Source organism: Pseudopipra pipra, chromosome 1, assembly GCF_036250125.1.
Source record: "Pseudopipra pipra isolate bDixPip1 chromosome 1, bDixPip1.hap1, whole genome shotgun sequence".
Classification (NCBI taxonomy): Eukaryota; Metazoa; Chordata; class Aves; order Passeriformes; family Pipridae; genus Pseudopipra; species Pseudopipra pipra.
The window spans coordinates 90588850-90607541 of record NC_087549.1 but is presented as its reverse complement, the minus strand read 5'-3'; the positions used below and the strand labels follow the sequence as shown (position 1 = coordinate 90607541).

The 18692-nt window shown below is 44.0% G+C and overlaps 1 protein-coding gene across 3 annotated transcripts in view; it reads right to left on the bottom strand.

Annotated features, from left to right (window-relative positions):
• The window catches only part of ATXN1 (ataxin 1), a 348923-nt gene that overhangs the window by 317081 nt on the left and 13150 nt on the right, over positions 1-18692 (bottom strand). The gene's annotated exons all lie outside the window — the stretch shown is intronic.

Here is an 18692-nt window from a genome sequence, read left to right as displayed (position 1 = left end):
AAATCTGAAATGGCTTACTTCAACTTGCCTGCAATGATCTGCGTCTGCCTAGTAGGAAGCATAAGGAAGTGAATGATTAATTACATTCTTCCCAGTAATTTAGAAGCGTTGATGAACGCCGGGAAACATCATAATGAGTACTAAAAAAAAAAATGAAGGCAATACCTTGGAAGCCTTACTGTTGCTTTCAATAGAGGCAAAACAATTAAGTCTGCTAATTAGACATTACCTCTAAATAACAACAGAACACATTTCATGCACTGTCCACATTTTTGTGCAAAAATCCTAAGCTGAGCACATACGATTGTAGCTGACAATCCTTCATCATCACAGAAACCCTGCAGTTTTATCTTAAAATTAGCAATGCACATAAACATACACACAGTCAAATAATCTCTCCTCAGTAGACATCTTTCAGTCTGTCATTTACTAAGCATCTCTGTGCTTTGAATGCATACTTTGGTGAAACAAGCAGAAAGTATATTTTTCATGGTCATTTGAACTAGAAGATCACGTAAGGCACTACCTTTATTCTGTCATGTGGTTCACATAGTCTTTTGCACAGATGAGAGGGGCAAGTTGCACATTAGGGAAAAAAAGGCATATTACACAGTTCATTCTGTACAGGATCTGTAATGTTGAGGATTTTCCCTGAAACAACTCACAGAGATTTTATTGCTCAATTCACACTATATTAATCTCAACCCTGTATTTTATATAACTGCTTGGCTTAATAACTGTACAGTCTCGTATCCAATGTGGATTGCAGATTTCCATGAATTTGAACAAACTGAGTTTTAGAGTATATGCTTCAGAGAGCTAACAGGAAAACTAAAAAGTTAGAGCCTCAGAAGAAAACAGTTTTTTTCCCTTCCCCAATGCTCAAAACTAAGTAGGAAAGCTCTGCTGTCACCCTCTCTGCTGTTTGTGGTCTTGTATTGGGGTAGTATTAAAAAAACAATAAATAGAGACTTAACAAAACCATTCTTCAGGGCAAATCTCTATCTTATTTAAAGCTTTCACCAACACATTTAGAAACTGGTATAATTTCTCTTCAAAATTCTGGAAAGTGGGAAAAAAATATCAGGGGGGCAATTATACTATTATTTTAATTCTAAATTGTCCCTAACTGGAAGTACCACTAAAAACATTCATGCTGACAAAAGGAAGTTCAGCATGCTCAACTGCATTGGCTGCAGAATTGAAGCCTACTAAGCCTAAAGCTGAAACACAGTTTTCAGGAATGATGAAATTCCCTTAGGGCTCACCTTTAGGGGCAAACACCAAAGCAATTTATAACCACAGTGCTGAAAGGCATTCAGCTTGAGATATCTGCAGCTGCCCTGTGCAGGTAGTCACACAGCAAGTTAAGTGTCTGAGGGTTAAGTATACCTTTAAAATACCAACTAGTAAATCTGCTATTGCCTCAGAAGTGGAAAACAGAAAAGAATCAAAGAAATAATCTTTCTTAACTGGAAACTACAAGTTTATGCTAATTTTACTTGAAGTTATAAGTTAAACTGTTGAGAGTTCTGTCAAATTTATTGCTGTTTATGAATTAGGTACCAAGATCCTGCAAAACCAAAACAGTTTGAAATAGATTTAACATCAAAGCCATGAGGTCCATGTCAAGACCACAGCCAGAATACGGGAGCATTTTCAGAGGAGTATACATTGAGATAAATAAAAACAAAAGCCAAATTAGGTTGCATTAAAAATACCCCCACCAAACACACCATCCACACTCCAGCATCACTATTTATTCTTTTCAGAGGCAAATGCTCCCTTCGTCAGAACAAAAATCACTCACAGGCTGTTCGCATGGATTACAATAACTTAAAAAATATTCCTGATTAAATAAAGAAAAACAAGCAGCCAGGACACAAGTCTGATATTTGAGATGGCTCCTGACTCCTCTATAAATTGTTCCGACTCTTTTGTTTCCCTTCCATGTCACGACCTGTGGGTAGCAGGGCTGCCTGTGTCACATTAGCACCTGTCCCTGACACTGAGCTGTGTCCTGCCCTACCAGACAGTGTGTGCATGTGTGTGTCCATCCCTGCATGAGTCTGCAAAGCGTGAGAGAAACCTTAAAGAGTAAAGGGGAAAAATCCCCACCCTCTTCTTTGTATAACGACAACAGACTAATAGACACACGCACATACATATATACATTCGTACCTTTCTTACCCCTCTTGAGTACTTACACTGTGGCTGAGGAACATGACCAGGTAAAAAAGTGATGTTATGAGGAAACAGTTCTATTTGGGAACTATCAAGCACCCATTTCTTTCTGTGCCGTCCTCCCCCCTCTTCCCCTGCACTACACTGCAGCTCTGAAGCAGCACCTTTACGGGCAAGTTCCAACGTTTTTCTTAGAGATAAAGCAAAAAAACCCAAGCAGTTGCAGTGTCTGAATAAAATCCAAGGATACTAGCAAGCCATTTCCCCAATTCACCGTCTGCATTTGCTAAAATAAGTTACTAAAATCCATTCAAAGCAAAGGTAAAAGCGGTAACAGAGAGAGAATATAACAGGCAGATGTGTCGCTACTCTCAATGTCTACACAGACAAAAGAAGGTTTTCAAGCTTCAGAGAAAGATGAAGTGTTGTGCCTGCTGGGTTACACAGCAACATGCTACAGGAAAAATAAACCATTATCCAAATGTCTGGGATGCTACAAACATCAGTGCAGGGCTTAGCATGTGGCAAGAGGATATGCTAACCAAAATTCCCAGAAAAACGTATAGAGACACATCCAATCCACTTCAGAGAAAGAATCTCAGCTCTGTACATGAATCACCAGCAGTCCAAAGAGGATCTTGGCTCCTTTGAGTACAGAGTGATCAGAGGTGCTGCCTGCACCCTCTAGCAGGATCAGCTCAGGCCCTGTGGCAGAGGAATGGCAGAGGTGGCTGAAGCAGCACTAAGTGCCAGCAGGGGACCCACAGGAAAAGCACAGTTACGGTCTGTGTGCATGTTCCTGCGTGATCCCTTAAGCACACGTGGAGGCTGACTGTGCACATTGCTTCATCCCCATCCTGCCATAAGGCTCTCACAGCCACAGAACTGAGGTGACAGACCAGGCAGCACATTTTCCATTACCCCATGAAACGTTTAACCCAGCCTGGGGCTGCTTCATATCTTCCCACCTCCTCTGGCTTCAGCAACAGTCTAATGCAAATATACTTCCATATTGCACATCCTTAAGAGCTCCCCAGGGATCAAGGGACTCTGCCTGAGCTGAGCTGAAGGGAGCAGCTAGCAAATGAGGTCCACCCTCCCACAGAGACGGAGCACTGCAGGGCAGCCAAGAGCAGGAGAAACCAAGAAGTGACAGATTATCATCTGTAGCTGTCAGCCTCCCCTTCTCAGCACCAGTAACTTACAGGTTTACACAGACTTCTTGTCCAAAAGAGCAGGAGTGACTTGTCCGAGTTCTCTAAGCCCATTTACAACCCAATTAACATTCCAGTGCTGCCGCTGTGCAACACAAGGCAGACCTTCGAGGCAGACCCACCAATTCACACTGGTGGTGCCCACAGCCCCTGACCGAGGTCACACCCTCACAGCACGTGGATGCTTCCACTTTATGAGAGACATGATCAATGGAAGCAACTGAAGGATCTGTAAATGGCATTTGGAATACTCAGCCTGGAGAGTGGGGGAACAACCTGGAGCAACCCACTAGGACCCAAGGCTCACATGGCTCACACTTCACAAGGGAAGTGAATTGTAAAGAAAGAGGCACCTTAAAGATACATGCTGTAGTAACCTTCGCTATGAGAAATCTTTGTGAAACTTATATTAATGCAGAAGGAAAAAAAAATATAGTATTTCCTTTTTAACATGCTAGAGTCTAATTGAACAGAGACATCCTCGTTCAAGCCCTAAGCAACACTTCACAGCACATGAAGGATACAGAATCACTTTAATTTTATTAGGTAGTTACTTGAAATAAGGTGATTGAGGAAGAGGCTTTATCTAGGGATAAAAGCTCAGCTATTTTTCCTCCAGTATAAAACGTTGCTGTAAGCATGCCAGCCTGAAAAAAACCCCTACGCTATAATAAATGTAGAAATGCTCTCAATGATTTCATAACTGCATGCTGCAGGCACTCAGAGGAGACGTGATCACTGTATGTCACGTTGGCAACTCTGTGGTACTTCCATTCGCTTTGGTGTGGCACACTGTGGGACCTGGAGCTGGATGCGAGTGAATACAGAGAGGGGCAGTAACAGTGAAAGGGTTCAGAAAACATTAATGAAGAGGAAAGGCTAAAGTAATTGTTTGTTTAGTCAGAGAAAGAAGAGATGAGAGATGATAACAGGTTTCCAAGACGTAAAAGGTCAAGCTTTTAGACAATAAAAGACTTTACATGACCCTTTGCGCACCTATTATTTTGAACACAATTCTCAGCACAGAAGACAGAGTTAGAGGCTTTCCAGCTATACCACGTAGGTATAATTACACAGTAGAACCCGGGGGTCGTGGTATCCTCCTTGTTGGAGGGGCTGAAGTTAGAAACTCATTTGTCATGAGAGTTTGAGTGCAGACCCTGCACACATACAAGATGAATTTCTGAGGGGCACTCCAGTCTTGCCTTTCAGCTGTGCTTCAGACGTCAAACAGGCAATTACCACCCGGGTTCTCATTTCTGCTCTTCAGCAATCCGGCACTGGGGCTGCGTGGGCTGCGCTGCACCGTCGGGGCGCTAAGAGAAGGGTAAATGATAGTTTAGAAAAAACAAACACAAAAATTGGGGAAATAAAACCAAAAAAAGCCCAAATCCCAGAGTCTCTCTAGAATTACTGGCGGGACATGACGCGCGGGACGTGACCGCTGCCGGGCCGGGAGCCTCTCACAGCCCCGAGACCCCGCGGGGAGCCGCGGGTGGGTGGCGAGGGCACCGCGCCCCCTGGCGGCCGACACCATTACCGCCAGCACCGCGCGCGAGGCTCGCTGCGCGACAGTGCGCGAGATCCAGCCGCGCGACGGGGCGCGAGCATCGGCACGAGACATAGCACGCGATACCCGGCGCGCGAGCCGTCACGAGACCCGGCGCGAGACGGTGCGCGAGATTCCGTCGCGCGACCGGGCACGCGACAGCACGCGAGACCCGAGCACGCGACAGGGCGCGAGACAGGGCACGCGCGAACCTCCGCGAGACACGGCACGCGACCCGGCACGCGATACAGCGCGCGACAGGGCGCGAGCACCAGCGCGCGACAATGCGCGAGACAGGGCACGCGCGAACCTCCGCGAGACAAGGCACGCGCGAACCTCCGCGAGACACGGCACGCGACCCGGCACGCGACCCTCAGCGCGTGACAGGGCGCGAGCACCAGCGCGCGACAATGCGCGAGACAGGGCACGCGCGAACCTCCGCGAGACACGGCACGCGACCCGGCACGCGACCCTCAGCGCGTGACAGGGCGCGAGCACCAGCGCGCGACCGGCCGCGAGACAATGCGCGAGACAGGGCACGCGCGAACCTCCGCGAGACACGGCACGCGACCCAGCGCGCGAGCACCAGCGCGCGACCCGAGCGCGAGACAGGGCACGCGCGAACCTCCGCGAGACAATGCGCGCGACAGGGCGCGAGACTCGGCGCGCGACCGGCCGCGAGACAATGCGCGAGACAATGCGCGCGACAGGGCGCGAGCACCGCCGCGCGACCGGCCACGAGACAATGCGCGAGACTCGAGCACGCGACAGGGCGCGAGCACCGGCGCGAGATTCGGCCGCGCGACACGGCACGCGAGAGGGCGCGCGATATTGGGGCACGCGGCAGTGCGCGAGCCCAGGCGGTAGCACCGAAACGCCGTCGCGGCCCCAGCGCAGCCAAAGCCCCGCTCGCGGGGGGAGATCCCGCTGTGCCTCCCAGCATCGGGGAACACCGACCGCCCGGCGAACGCCAGAGAGCCCGCACTGCCCAAGGGCAGTCAAGGGAGAGGAGTAGGTCAAAGAGCAGACGGTGGTGTGAACCCCTCCCAAAAACCATGGAAACCTCCTTGGAGCTTTTCGGCTCTCTCCCGAGTCCGAACCTCGACAAAGACGAACAGGGGTGGGGGTTGGCGGGGTTGGTCAGGAGGGAAGGGAAGCAGAACGGGCTGTGAGCGCAGAGCAGAGAAGGCAAGTCTGCGATGGCTCCAACTCACACCCAGGAAGGGGGGATTCATGTGTTTTTTGAGGTTGCAGCTGTAGCCCCAGCAGGGTTTGCGCTGTCCTGAGTTTTTGCTGCCACTCCAAGTCACAGACTGGCAGTAAGACACACCACAAACCCGTGCCTCCACTGCCCACCACGTGCCACGGCTATGAGGTACTTGCCAGTCTTTTCCATTGGGAACCAACAGCTCATCTTCCCCACTTCCAGGCTCCTGGAAGAGTGATTTTCAAACCGTATCCTGCTACTGTAAACCTTTAATTTAACAGACTAAATATTACAAGATGTTATTATAATCTACTGGGACCTGTTGCTGTAAAGTGATTTTGACAATATCAAAACACAAGGAAAACTCATGTATCACAGACGAAACCAGGTAGTCAAAATGAATATTTCAATCTTAAGCTTCAATGCTATTTTAAGTTATATCTTGTGATAATTGAAATTCAGCTCAAACTGGTTTTTAATTTTCATTTAAGAGTTACACACATTTGAAATCCATCAGGTGCTTGATTCTGCTCTGGAAACATTCCCACACCTCCCTGTGCTTCTCCTCAGTAAGAACTAGCGCTGCTTGACTTCTTCATTGAAAGCCTCCATGTGGAACTGTGGAAGGGGGGAAGTTTGGTCAGGTTGGTGTTCCCTCTTCCTACCCTGAGGTCACTTTGCACACCAGTCTATGATCTTACAGCTCCATGTCTTCCATTAAAGACTCCTGTGGGGCTGGAGACGTGAGCCCACCACTACCATCCTAACGTGACCATCATATACATGAGCAACTACAGCTTCCCCACAATTTAATTTAGCAGTTTAAATGAGCACAAACCTCACAGAATGTTTGCCCTCTGATTACCCTAGAGGTGGTTCAGTGAAACCAAATTCCTAAAACAGATTTGAGGACAAATAAAGCAATACAAGAAGTTCTATTGATTTCCAAATTCCAACCCCTCAGGAGATCGCTTACCTGAAGAAATAGTTACTTGTTACCAGCCCTACATGAGGAGAAAGGCACACACACTTTACCTCCTCCCCAAAAAAACCCCTGAGTCTACTCCAACTGGCAGAGGGAACTTCAAGAACCAAATAGTTTCAGCTTCCTGCTCTGGAAGGATCGAAGCAAGTCAAGTTCCCCTCATCATTCTCACTCCCATAGGTCTAGGATTCAAGAAAACGTATCTGGAATATCTGGCTGTATTTATTTAGTTTAGAAAGGAGAACGATTCTTTGAAACAGCTCGTATTTCCAGTTTCATTTTTTTAGTTAAAACAGTCCCTTTTCATGGTCACAACCATACCAGAGCTGCCCTCACAACCCCTTTGCAACCCATTCTGAAGGGGCACAGGGTGGTCCTGCTTCACCTCAGGAGGATCCCACGAGAACGAAGGAGCTGTGAGGTCAGAGATTTCAGCCTGCATTTCATGCTGCCTGCCACGAAGCCAGCCAAAGGCTGTTTACAGACAAAACTTTTGGGCAAGTTAGATAGATACGCCAAAAAGTGGTAATAACTTTGACATATAATTTTAACATATATAAGTAATAAGATGCAGGGAAAAAATTCTGATGTTGTATTGCACAGCCTGGATCTGTGTATTTCTTATGCTTCCAAGAGACTGGTTCTAGTCTATAGATTTACTTGCTTTCACTACTGTTTGTCTACCAAGTACTGTAAATACAGTGTTGCCACCTCCTTGTAGCTCTGAGGGAACTTGCACTTAAGCGACTACATCAGCACTACCCTTGGGAACCTAAAAAGCCTGAAGAACTATCCATCCAGGGAAAAACTAGACTAGTAGCCTGCTCAGATGTGGGAAGTTAAAAAATACAATGGCATGATACATGAAACTGAATGATGGCAGCCTGCTCAGCACCCACACAGGAGCAACTCCATCAAGACTTTGATGGGAAAACAAATGATGGCACATGAATCACCAACAGATCTTTTTTTTACTAATCAAAGTCCCACCAGTGTCCATGTGACATAGAAAAAGCAGAGCTATCTTGGCATCAAGTGCCAGAGACCCTACAGCATTCCTGAACTTTTCAATAAACAAGAAAACATAGCTATCAACTTTTTACAATTTACAGACCTCAGCATTTTTTAACAGTGGTGCTGACTCCTGCAGAATAGATTTAAATCCCAGGACAAGAGTCTTTCTCCTCTTATTTACATTTACATTTCCTTCAGAAGTCATCCTAGGTCTCCAGAAGTCCACGGATCACAAGTTAAATACTTTCTCAGACACTAGTATATGCTTCATAGCCTGGAAAACCTAGCACAGCTGGGCAGGCAGCCAGAGTCCGTCTTCAGATTTTTTTTGACTGGCATGACTTAACTGCATCCCTTTTATTTATTTATATGAGATACTCTTGTGACAGAACAGGAAGGATTTACAGAGAGATGTCAAGTATCTGCTCAGCTCTTCCCCATCATCTGTATCATGCTGGCACAGTGCCCTTGCAGAAAGCACCAGAGCCTATCCATTTCCATCCTTGGCTAGCAGTGGATTGCCAGTCAGTGCGGAATATATCCTCAGGATATTAATGTGAGCCTCGCAGGTGATGCTCAGGGGATGCTGTACTATGATCCTATAAAAACACTCTTGTGATGTCATGCATGCTATTAGTGCATCAGTATTTATGCTTGCGTGCCTGAATACGAAATGCAGAGAGATGAATGTAATACTTAATGAAGTACCTACCCCTTTAGGAGAGATATAAACAGAAAAGTGACTGAAACAATTTAAAATTTTAAAAGTTCACCTATATCTCTCACGCTGCTCACTTAAGGACGATGTTGTGAGAAGCGATTATGCAGACTGAAGTGCACACCTCATCATTTTAACTGGAGTTCAGCCTGTACTTGTGCTCACTCCAGTGCCCTGCAGAACTTGTTCGTTCTCCTGCTTCACAGGCACATATTGGAACTGTTTCCAAACTCTCTATTGCAGGGACTCATGTGACAAGGGACTGGCAGAGAAGGAAGGGACAGACAAACCAGGCTGGTTCTACGGTCTTCATAATACAGAACAGCAACTGGTGGATTTTTTTTTCCCCAGACAGATAGAATAACTCCTGTGATGGAATTAAAATATCATGTCCTACATGTGAAACAAGCAAGCCTGAGTTAGGAAGAGTGCAGTGTAGAAAGATGTATGAGATCAGGGGACTTCCTTCTTAAACAAATTGAAAGAAGAGCAGCCCACAGGTGTGTGAACTCTGGAAGAAGCATGTGTCAGGGAGAAACCTACTTTCTCACTCTCCTCCATAATACCTCATAGAAGGGATAGTAAAGCAACCAATAAAAAAAATGCTATTTAACATGATATGAAATTATAAACTGTAATCTGAAATTATCTGAGCTGTACTCATTTTTCTTTTAACTTTGTTTTCAGTTTTGTAATTAGCACTTCACTGTGTGCTATGCTAGAATCACAGTGTTTTCACTTTCAGCCTGAACAGCGTTAGCAGTGACCCAGGCAAGCAGCACCTCTAAATAGCAGAGTGCCATAGACAAACTCCTTGGGTACTTAAAGGCCACACTCCTGCTCACACTGATGGTGTCAAGTGTGCAAATACTGATAGATTTTCCTCTGCTGGGTGTTAGCCAACACCCTCTTCTCCCCCAGCCCTTGAGCAGGAATGACACTGCTCCCAGCCTCCCATCATCACAGATACTCTGCCTGCCATCTAATTTTCAGGAAGCAAACAAAGGCTAACTCTGCCTTCCTCTGGGTAAAAAATGGGATGTGATGCACACACACATTAAATACCTTGTGTAAAATCAGATCCTTTGCCACAAGAATGTTTCTCTTAATGACATTTTGTGTCAGACACCACCACCATAGACTACTTCCTGGAAGAGATCAGCTATAAGAAACATTTGCCCCTAGTTTTCAGACAAGCAGCCTGTCCCAGTGCTATCACAGTCTCTCCAGAGCTTCAAGATAGCGATAGAGAGAGGGAAAAAAAAACCCCACCTCTAAGTCTCCCACACTGATTTAATACACATTATGCTAACTGGTAGACTAGGCTTTTGTATCAGGGGAGATTAACCAGGATCTGCAGTAGCACAGACAAGGATGTGCATGTGTTCTGCCACCTATAAATAGGCTCTCCACTTAACAAAAACACAACCCAAACAGCCAGCTGTTAAAAATTAGACCACAGAGTCTAGGCAGCAACTGTCGCTTGCTGAATAAAAAAAATCTGTGCAACCTACTCATGCTTCAACTGGCAAATGATGTTAATATTATCACCTCTCATCAAACATCAATCTGTACATGATCTCTGAAGAGGCAGGAGAGAAACATGCTAAGCATGAAAACAATCTTTGAACTGCTGTTCAGCGGGGCTGTGAGTGGGGCTTTCCAGAAGTGAGCATTTTTAACTCACAGCTGCCACAGGCAGGTTTGGCAAGGACAGCAAGGACTGGCAAAGAGAGGAAGGCCACCTCCACATCTATGGGCTTATATTTGGCCTTGAGGCTTACCTCTATCACAAGTTTCTTTTGTGATTAATTGCGGCTCTGTTCTAGATTCACCAGTTGCCTGGAATTACCTACAGGGGAATTCCAAGGATCAATGTACTGAAAACAGGACAAGCCTAGCCCTCAGTATGGTCATTGCAGAGCAGACTTGAGTCAGGGAACAGGAATGCAGACAAAAGTTTGCATTATGCTAAGCTCAGCCGAGTCAAACAGTTTTAAAGGACCAGCCCCCAGAAAGCTATACTGCAGGTGCTCTACAACAAAAGTAAAGTTTGATTGGGTCATGGAAGCACCAGTGCTTCTGAAAAACACCATTTCTGCAAGGTGCAGACTACTTGCCAGCAACCCTGTACCTTTGTGCCATTCCAAGTCTCACATGTTGACCTGACTGTTTATAAATCAGGACAAAGATTCACAAAGGCCAACCTGGTTTGATTTCCCAATTTAAAAAACCAATCAAACAAAAAACCACAGTATCAAAAAAACAAAACAAAACAAAACAAAACAAACAAACAAAGCAACAACAAAAAACCCAACCCCTTTCCATCGGTCAAACATCTGAATCCTGTCTCAGGGGCTGATTTTGTTGATCATTTAGCCCAAAAGGATAAGCAAGGTTACCCCTACACCACTGGGCTAGGGCCCCTCTGATACAAAACACTGCCCTTCTGCAAGGCTGTGCCATGCCTTGTGCCCTGTGTCAAACAGGTGGTTGATTTGCTGACTTGATCTCAGTTCTGTGATTGAGCTGGAGTTGAAGCTGCTGATTCATCTAGCTTGTATCACCTGTGTCTGAATGCCTGCACCCCTGCCAGGCAAGTCTACTTTTAAGGGTTTGATCCAGCCATACAACGGAGGTCCTTCATCACATAAAACAGCAGCTTTGACACCAGAATACCCATGTAAATAAAATACAGCACAACCTTCCCAATCTCTTGCTCTTCTCTTTTTCTTTTTTATCTCTCTTTTATGTTGTTTTTAATTAGGATGAATAACAAGAAGGAAGACCTTTTACAGCTTAGTTATTTAAGCCCTGAGATATTTTCCATTATGCATGCCAATATGGATTCCGGATTCAGGCCAGTCTTACACTGCAATGACTTCCCAGACTTCAGAAGCAAGATTCCACTTTAGGTAAGCAAAAGCGGAATTATGCTGAGAATTTGGAAACAGCAGCTGTTACAGAAACAAATCAAAAAATTCATCCACATCCAGAATGACCCGACAAAAAGCTTACAAATCCCTTAAACAGGCAGTGCAGAATTCAGCCATGGTAAATCCAAACTGCACCATCTTCCTTCTCCGCCTTGCTTTCAGCAAGAGGTTACTGCTCCTGTAACAGGAATGGCAAAATACTGCTCTTTTATGTAGTCTTCACATGCAGCTTATGTGACAAGATGTTGGCTGTATGCAAGAATATAAGGCTATAAAAGATCACAGCCAAACCTGCCACATCTTACTTGTCAGAGCTCTCAGAGAAAACTACTAAGGCCACACTTTGAAATTTATTCTAGCACTAATATTTTAAAGGCTCTTGTAAACTTTATGAAGGACAGAGTGCCTGCTCTTTCACCACCCAGCGTGGACACCCTTTAACTAAGGGCAAACTGTGTTGAAAAGGTATGCATAAAACAACAAACTGCATTAAAAACTTGAAATTCCTTTCTTAGGAAGCTAAATATAAGTCAATATATCTTAGAAGAAGACCATGAGGGTAGGGGAGGTAATTGACAGTGGAAGGCCAGAGGGCACTTTTTACTCCTTTCTGGCTGTGAAGCTCTCACCTGGGAACTGTTTTTGGCATCTAAAGATATTTTTCTTTCTCAGTGCTCCAGAGTGCATGTCAGATACCTGTCAGTTCTAGAATAGGCACAGTGTGAAATACTTTGAGAAGCAGACATTGTATCAGTAAGCCATATGTTCTGCTTTAATGGCCACAATGGGAGTCCCGTGTAAACAACAGGAGAAATTATCGTGGATATTTAAAGGCTGAACATTTGCTTAATTTACACTGAAGAGAAGCATTACTAGTACCACTATGTTAGTCATATATTAAACTATATACAGCATTGAAGATCTATGATGACAGGTATATAAACCAAATCACAGTCCCAAATAGTCTGAAATCCATTTGTAGTCTTCCTTTATAGGAATGAAAATTTCAGAGCTTGAAATATGACTGACTTTATCAGTGTATTTTTCATCTTTATAAAGTAATTACAACTGAAACTCCTTGCTCACAAATGCACAATGAAACATGATTCCCATTCCCAATATCGCCACTATGTCTTGTTATAAATGCACCAGGACAAACTGCTAAAACATTACCCCAAGGCTTTATAAAAGTTATAAAGGCTACTTCTTTACAGGTATTCAAACTGCATTGAAATCCCTAATTTTTGAACATGTTTTTGTGTGTATATTTCAGTTTCCATGAAGAAAAACAGGTAAACAGAATAACCTGCAATTATGCTTTGTTTTTACAATAACTCTGGCAGGAAAATGCAGATCATGGATGTGCTTGCCAGGTTTAGACAGTTCTACAGTTTTACATTTTACATATCTCTTCTCTGAAAACTGCTGAAATAATGTCCTTTAGTAACTAACTCACCAACTTCCAAATGTTACCACCTTCAACAACAGTAGGTTCTTGGGCACATTACCTTCTTTTACGCAATAATGAAGCTAGTCTGGAGTGGAAGGAATACCCAAATGCACACTAGGAAAAGGTATAAAATCATTCCACCAAACATCAGCCACACCAGTTTTAAAAAAATGACCAATCAGAATACAAGAGGCAGGCTTTTGACTGTGTGTTTGCATTTTGCATTTTTCATTTACTGCAGTTACAGACTGTTCTGTTGCACTTAAACGGCTTTTCACCAGTACCACTTGCAAAACCAAAAGTCATTTGCACAGGAAAATCAACAGAGCAGCTGTCAGCAGAAGAGTGAATGTAACGGTGCTAGTATCATTGCCCAAGTAAAATGCTGACTTTGAAACTCCAGCCTGAAAAGGCTCCATAAGCCCACTGCAACCTTTTATTGTAAGGTTTCATGTTAGGATTTCATCTCCAATTGACCACATATGTCAGAAAAGCATGGGAGTGTTGTTACCTCTAAGGAATGCAGCATACATCTCAGGCATACATAGAGGCAGTACCTGGTCTAAGAATCAGTTAAATCTTCAGAAAAGGGGTTTGAGCAGGAGTTAAGATGCAAGTGTCTTGCTGTCTCTTTTCACAGGGGACATTTTGCATCCTGACAACCAGCTTCTTACAATTCAGTGCCCACTGTTTTGGGCACCTGACAGAAACATCCCAGGCTTTGTACTGTAATGTTGTTTTCTAAAGCTGATATCGCAAGTGTTTACAGTTACAGGGCATAGCATTATGAGCTCTTCTCTAATGAAATAACTTTGGTTGTTTTGTTTTACACTGCTCACCAGCAGAGCCTTGCTGACTTCTTTCAAAAAAGCATGAAGCTGTGTCTGTGCTCATCGGGTCGTACTGGTTTGTCATCAGTCCTCCCTTAGTAAATTAGCAAAGTCATCCATGAAGTGAGTTGGGGAAACAACATCATCCTGTGCTCTCCTGTGCAATGCAGCAGCACACTACTAAAAATAGCTGCTGCCTTCCACTCCAGAGATGGAAGCTTCCTGAAAGCAAGATTTTTCTATAGTAAGAGTATATGCATGATACACAGCACACTGATATATCACCACTTGTCCCTATGTGAAGTGAATAGATTTGCAGTATTTCCCCAACCAAAAAGCTGTCCTAGCCACACAGCAAGTATGTTTCTAGGAAACATTCTTCGGCCTCCGCCCCCCCAAGCTTGAGCAGTAGCATTTTAGCTCATGTTTTTTTAATTTTATCTCCACAACTGCCAAAGCAGTTCCATGTTTCTGCTAATCTTTTTTGAAATAGAAGAGAGTGAAAAATGTTTCAGGAGAAATTTTGGAACCTCTTCAGATTATTTTTTAAAAAAACATATTTTGTTTAAATAGAAGCAAACAACAAGTTTTTGATCTCAGCTTTCACTTACAAATCTGGATTATTCCACATTTAGACAGAAAAATGAAATCAATCTATTGCTGAACAGAACTGGCTCTGGGCAAGGATAGGCAAAGCATGAAGGTCCCTCACTCAGAAGAGGGCAGAAGCTGGAGGAATGTTCCCTGACAAAGGGAAGGGACACACTGAAACGAGGGATGGAAGAAGGGATCACAAAAGGTTAAAATACACAGAACTATGAACCAGTCACAGATAAAAGAGGCTGGGAATCTGAAGGAATTTGTTTCTGAGCAGAGGAGCAAAGCTGTGGTACAGCTTCCTTAGAAGCTCTGACAATTTTGCATTAAACATCTGCTAAAATGGTATTTGATCACTGTGCAAAAAGTACATCTATGATGTGTTGCTCCCAGTAAGGATGGACTGCATTTGGCAACGCAGTAAGCCCCATGCTCCTACCAGACCCAGGAAATGAGTGCTGGCTCCTCCACCTCATTGCACAGTCACTCTCCTAGCAGCACAGAAATGCCACCAGGAACAAGTAGCTCCTTACATCAACCCTTCTGCCTGCCAAGGAAGCGTGAGAGCCCAGTGCTTTGCCTGTTCAAATTGAGGAAAAAGGTATTTGAAGAGCTTTGCACAGCAGAGACAGCATTCTGTGAACAGTGGCAGAGATCTAATTAACCACACAGACTTCATCTCAGCAAACTGTTTTAAAAGAAATTTTAAAAGTACATGAATGCTGCAAGCTAATCCATAAGGCAAAGAGCTGAATCACAGACTCTGACAAGGCAGTCCCTGGAAAGCAGATAGATATGTCATACACTCCGTTTCTCATTCCAGGAGCATCCCAAGTTCAATGTGTAGCAGCTCTATATACATATAAGCTGAAAGGAGAATGCCGGTTTCTAACACCCATGAGGAAAGTTCAAATCTGGAGTCTAATTAACTTCACAAATCTCCTTCACTCCTAGTATAGGAAAGCTGCAGTCAAGTCAGACAGTCTCCCTTTGTATTTTTGCCGGATATGTAGATTCCAGACAATGGCATTTCTCCTGAGCCCTTCCACAAAGCCCAAACTGCAGGCAGGAACAAGCAAGGACAGCAGTTTACCCAGGCTTGAGTGCTGTCCACTATCCTGGGTCACTTCAGAGCCAGATGGTGCTCTTGGGACAGCACTTTTCCAGAGGCAGAGCTGTCCTGTACCACAAAAGGACCTCTAGCATCACTTCACAACAAAGGAAGGCTGATGCCTAGAATATTCCCAGTCTGCCCCCAACTAGAAGTGCATGGGATCACAGGCCTATTTCATTCCCTGTAGAGTAACTTGCCCCTAACCACAGTCTTATCCCAGTGATGCACAGAATCTCAAGGTGAGACTATCTGTACATGCACACTTCCTTCTCTGGTAGCACAGCATCTCACATAGCTTGTACCCAGGGCTGGAGAAATATTGACAAGAGATCCTTATTGATGCTTATCCTTCTGACCATCCATACCTGTAGGCACTTCTGCCAGTTGAGTGGAGAAGTGATTGGGAGCAGCCCTGTGGAGAAAGTCTTGAGGGTGATGGTTGATGAAAAACTCAACATTTGAGCTCAGAGCCCAGAAAGCCAATGGAATCCTGGGCTGCATCAAAAGGAACGAGGCCAGCAGGTGAAGGGAAGGGATTCTGCCCCTCTACTCCGCTCTGGTGAGACCCGCCTGGAATACTGTATACAGTTCTGGTGTCCCCAACATAAGAAGGACATGGAACTGTTGTAACAAATCCACAAATTTGATAAGAGGACTGAAGCACCTCCCCTATGAAGATGGGCTGAGGAAGTTGGAGCAGTTCAGCCTGGAGAAGGTTGCATGGAAACCTCATAGCAACCTTTCAATACCTGAAGAGGGCCTACAAGGAAGCCAAAGAGGGTCTCTTTATCAGGAACTGTAGCAATAGACAAGGATTAATGAGCACAAATTGAAAGAGGGGAAACTTGGGTTAGATATTGGGAAGAAATTCTTTACTGTGAGGGTGGTGAGGCACTTCAACAGGTTGCCCAGGGAGGTTGTGGATGCCCCAATCCTGGCAGTGTTCAAGGCCAGGTTGGATAAGGCCTTGGGCAACCTGGTCTAGTGGGAGGTGTCCCTGCCCATGGCAGAGGAGGGTTGGGGCTAGATGATCTTTAAGGTCCCTTCCAACCCTTAACTTTCTATGATTCTATGAGTGCTCTCTATTCTGATAGGGCTTTGGTTTGCCCCTGTGCATGGGTTTGCATTTCCATGTTCCTTTATTCCCTTAGGAAAGTGTAGTTCAGCTTAGGTCAACAACTTAGGAGGAGAAGCCTAGCAATTTCCACTGTATGGTATGGTAAAATGGTATGGGTTTGAAAAGGCCTGAGGAAAAGGTAAACTCAGCCCAAACTGATGCGAGACTTCTGAACTATTCCCAAACCATCCGATTCATCTGCATTAAATATTTTGGACGAACAAATGTCACTACGAGTTATTTCATATCTACTTGGTATGCAAGTCTTCAAAGACACTTTAGTGGCAGAAATACAAGTTCTCAGAAGACCAAAACATCTATCAATTCAAATAGGATCCCACTGAGACCAAGAGATACACTCAAAACATTCATAAGCAGTTTCAGCAAGACAGAAAAGGCTGGTATGTTTTGGCTGAGAGCAAAAGCACCTAAGGTAGACATGAGAAGCTTTCATAGAGAGCAACTTAAGTAAGGAGCAGGAGGTTTTTGCTGTTGCTTGGGAAGGGGAAAAAAGAACAAAGAGGGATACAGACAAAAGACATACTTCAGATAAGCACCATCCTTCAGCTTCATGAAGTTTTCCTCGTTGGATAGAGAAGAAAAAGCTCTTATATCTCCTAGGCAAGCTATGTTCTGCACAGAATTGGATGTAGAGGTGGGATACAATGGAGAGGTTCTGAACACCGTGAAGATCTGTCCTTCAAAAAACTCTCCTACAATCAAATACCTGTGCCCCCCCACCTACACACAGACAATTAGTACTTCACCATATTGCAACTAAAATTATGAAAAGCCAGCCTGAATCCTTGTTCAAGAGAGCACCATGCAAAAGCTGCTTTGAACATTACAGTAAGAGAACATACTGGCACACCCTGCTCTCAACTAAGTAGCACAGTACTTGACTCTACTAGTAATTGGCAGAATTGACTTGTTCTTACTGGAGAAGAAGGAAGACACCAAGTTTTAACAGAAATTCCCATTTCCTATTTGTCAGACATTCCTTAAACTATGCCATGCTCATGAGAAACCTGCAACCCCAAAGAGAGAGTATAAGCACCCCTACTCCTAAAACTAATTCAAGCAGGGTTTCAGTGCTATTTACTTGAATAGCATTCAGTCAGTCAAGGAAACTGAAACAATAACATATGTGAAACAGCTTGAATCTTGAGGATATGATCTATACAGAATTAGTTAACAAAATTTTTTTCTTTAAACCCACACACTCACCATAACATTCATTTAGTAAATCTGAATAAGAAATGCATTCAATAGCAACACAATCTGCGTGTGAACATTCTGTGAACAGAAAGACTGAATTCCATGAATCAGTAATTTGGTTCAATTGTCTTGGTTCTGTTTACTATCTACACTATGTAGGATGAGTCTTAAGTTATTAATATTGGACATCTTCTGTTTTAAATCCCTGTATAAGGCTCTGAGTGAACAAGGCCTGTGTTTACTTTGACTTCAAAGGTAATTAAGCATCTGCAGAAGTGTTTTCCAGACTGAGCTAGACTTTATTAGCTCTGCTGTCATAAGTTCAGAAAAAAATAAATCTCTACATCACTTAAATTTGAGGCAAGAGGCCCTTCATTCAGTATTTTTCATATTTTGCAAAACAATACTATTTACATAATGTTGGTATCCTATATAGTACTGTAGTTAATTAACATTAGCATAATAATGATGACATATGTGCTATTACCATTACAATGTTGGCATGTTAATTTTTAGTATTGACAGAGCTGCCTGAAATATCTACTGTTTACAACATTTG